Genomic DNA, 4,645 nt, shown 5'->3' with positions numbered 1-4,645 from the left:
ATCTTTACTATCGTTATTGTCGTTAGTTATCGTTATAATTTCTAATATTATCATCAATATTATCATTAATATCGCTATTATTGTTATTGTTAATATCGTTATTCTCGTTATTATAATTATTATTATCGTTACTATCGAAATTGTCTTTGAAATCGTTATTATTTTTATTATTATTATCGTAATTATCATTATTAACATTATTATTGTTATTATTATTTACGTTATTATCGTCATTATTGTTATCATTATTATAATTTTTATCGCTAATATCATTATTATCGTAATTATCTTTCTTAATGTAAATATTATTATCGCTACTTTCGTCAATATTATTGTTATCTTTATTATAATTATTTTTATTAACGTTATTATCCTTATTATCGTTATTATTATTATCATTCTTGTTATCTCTTCTATCGTTATTACTTTTATTATTATTATTATTATTATCTTTATAGATATTATCGTTAATATTGTTATTAATTTTATTGATATTATTGTTAATATTGTTATTATTATTATCGATATTATCGCTAAAATTGTTTATAATCTTATGGATATAATTGACTTTATCGTATTTATTATTATACTTATTACCGTTATTATTGGTTTTATGGTCCTGAATAATATTATTATAATAGTTATTATCGTTATTATTAATATCGTTATTAAAGATTAATCGTTCTTTTCTTTATTATTGTTATTATTATAATCGTAAACATCGTTTTTATGATTATTATTATTAATACTATTATCGATATTGTCGTTGTTATTATAATCGTTATTATCATTATTTTCGTTATTAAAGTTATTATTTTTTTATCGTTTTAATTTTTATTATAGTTATTAATAATAATTTTATTATTATCGTTATTAAAATTATTAATTTTATTATCGTTAATATTGCTATTAGCGTTATAATTACTATATTTATTATCGTTATTATCGTAATTAACGTTATTATTATTATTCTTATTATTATTATTATTATTATTATTATCGTTAATATGTTTATTATCGTTATTTTCATTATTATTATTATACTTATTATCATTATTATCGTTGTTAATGTTATTATTATTATTATTATTATTATTATTATCGATATTATAGTTATCGTCGTCATTGTTTTGATTGATAATATTGTTATTATTATTAATATGGTTATTATAATTATAGATATTATCGTTAATAACATTATTATCGTTATTATTGTTATTATTGTTATTATTAGACTATTATTATCGTTATTATCGTTTTTAGCGATATTAGGGTTATAATTGTTATTATTACTACTATTATTATCATCAGTATAATTGTTATTATTATAAATATTAATATCGTTAATAGGATTTTAATTGTTATTATCGCTATTATCGGTATTATAATTGTTATCGTTATTATCGTTATTAATGTTATTATTACTGTCATTATTATCGTTAAAATCGTTGTTATCTTTATTATTAATACTATTATTATGGTTATTATCCTTATTATCGTTATTATTATTATCATCGTTATTATCGTTATATTGTTATTACTGTTATTACTATTATTGTTATAATTTTTATATATATTATCGTTAATAATATTATTATTATTATCTATATTATTGTTAATATTGTTAATATTATTATCGATAATATCATTAATATTTTTAATACTATTGTCGATATTATCTACTTTATCATACTTATTATTATCCTTATTATCGTTATTATTGTCATTGTTGTTATTAATAATATTATTATTATCGTTATTATCGATATTATCGATACTATTATTATTATTATTTTCATAATTATTATTGTCGTTATTATCTTTAATCTTGGTATTATTATTATTATAATCGTTATTATCGTTTTAATTATTATTACTATTATTATCATTGTCGTTATTATCATTAATATCGTTATTATCGTTATTATTGTTATTATTATTATCCTTATTTCCTATATTATTATTATTATCCTAATTATTACAATTATTATTATTGTTATTATCAATATTATCGTTATAATCTTTATTACCCCTTATTATAATTATTAGTTTTATTGTCGTTAATATCGTTATTATCGTTATTATCTTTGATACAGTTATTATCCTTATTATTATTATTTTTATCTTAATTATCATTAATAGTGTAGTTATTATTATCGACATTATCGTTATCTTTACTATTATTAACGTTAACATCGTTATTATCGTAATTATCGTTATTTCCATTATAGATATTATCGTTAATATCGTTGTTATGTTTATTATTATTATTATTATTATCGTAAATATCGTTATTATCGTCATTATTATTACTAATATTATCGTTTATATCGTAAATTTTTATTATAATCGTTATTATCGCAATAATCGTTATTATCGTTATTATCGTTATTATCGTTATTATTTTTATTAATATTATTGTTATTATTATCATTATTATTGTTATTATTCTTATTATTGATATTATCATTATCAAAATTATCGATATTTTCGTATATATTATTGTTGTTGTTACCGTTATTAGTGTCATTATAGATATTATGACTATTATTATTAGCGTTCTTTTCGTTATTATTGATATCATTATTATTATTATTATTATTCGTATTATTATTGTCATTATTATCTTTATTATTGCAATTATTATTATTGTTATTATTATTATTATTATTTCCGTTATTATCTTTATTATTGATATTATTATCATTATTAATATCGTTATTATCGTTTTTATAGTTTTCATTATTATTACTATTATTATTATTATTGTTATTATCGTTTTTATCAATATTTTTAAAATTATTATTGTCGTTATTATTGTTATTACTATTATCCTTATTATCGTTGTTTTCGTTATTATTGATAATATTGTTATCTTCATTAACGTAATTATCGTTACTAATTTTATTATTATTATCGTTATTATCGTTATTTTCGTTATTATCGTCATTATTGTCACTATCGATATTATTATTACTACTGTCGTTAATATCGTTATCATTATTATCCTTATTGTTGTTATTATCGTTATTACTGCTTATTACTTTAATTGTTACCACTATTATTATCCTTACTATCATTATTATTGCAAACATTGTTAATATTGTTATGATTACTTCTATTAAAATAATTATCGTTATTAACGATATTTATGTTAAAATTATTAATATTATTATCGTTATAATCATTACAATCGTTATTATTGTTATCATCTTTATAATTACTATTTTTATTATTGTAATTATCTTTATTATCGGTATTATCGTATTTATTATTATCGTCATTATTGTTTAATCGTTATTATAGTTACTATCATTATTATCGTTATTATTCTCATTATCGTTATTGTTATACTCCGTATAATTATTATTATCGTTATTATCGTTAATATTGTTATTATAATTATCGTTGTCATCGTTATTAACCTTATTTTCTATTTTATTATTAATTTTTTTATGACTATTGTCTTTGTTATCGTTAATATTGTTAATAATAATAATATTATTATTATTGTTATTATAATTTAATCGTTATTATCGTTATTATTATTATCACTATTATAGAAATTATCGTTATTATTAAAATTTTTTTTTTTCACTATCGTTATTATTTTTATATTTATCATTATTTCTATTAATATCGTTATTACAGTTATTATCGTTATTATTATTATTATAATCATTATTAATATAATTATTGTCGTTATTACCGTTATTATCGGTATTATTATTATTATTATTATGGACAATATTGTTATTATCTTTTTTATTGTTAATACTGTTATTATTGTTATTATTACTACTATTATTATTATTATTATCTTTATTATTGTAAATATTGTAATTATTACATCTATCATTATAATTATTATCCTTTTATCGTTATTATTACTCTTATTATTAGCATTATTAACGTTATTATCATTATAATCGTTATTTACGTTATTATTATTATTATTATTACCGTTATTACCTTTATCACCGATATTATTGTTATTATTTTTATAGTTTACACCATTATTAAGCTTAGTTTCGTTATCATTATTATTATCAATAATGTTATTATAGTTGTTATCGTTATTTGTGCTATTATTATTATTATTATTATCGTTTTTATAGTTTTTATCGTTATTATAGTTATAATTGTTATTATTATTATGTTTATTTCTTTATTATCGTTGTAATTCTTATTATTATTATTGTTAGTATCGTTATTATTGTAATTATTTTTCTTATAATTATCGTTATTCTTATTATTATCATCATTATCGTTATTATTGTAATTATTTCTATCGTTATTATCGTTAATACCGTTATTCTCTTTATTACCGTTATTATCGTACTTAATATTATTTTTATTGTCTTTATTATCGTTATTATCTTTATTATCGATATTATCGTTATTATTGTTATTATTAATATTGTGACTGTTATTATTATTATGATCGTTATTATCGCTATTAACGTTATTATTATTATTATTGTTATTCGCCATTATCGTTATTGTCGATATTATTGTTATTATACTTATCTTTATCATCGTTATTATTGCTATTTTTATTACAATTACTATTATTATTATTGCTTTTATCGTTAGAATTGTTATTATTATTATAATCATTGTCGTTATTATTATTATCGCTAAC

The sequence above is a fragment of the Vespa crabro genome, unplaced genomic scaffold, assembly GCF_910589235.1.
Source record: "Vespa crabro unplaced genomic scaffold, iyVesCrab1.2, whole genome shotgun sequence".
NCBI lineage: Eukaryota > Metazoa > Arthropoda > Insecta > Hymenoptera > Vespidae > Vespa > Vespa crabro.
Note: the sequence above shows the minus strand (reverse complement) of the source record.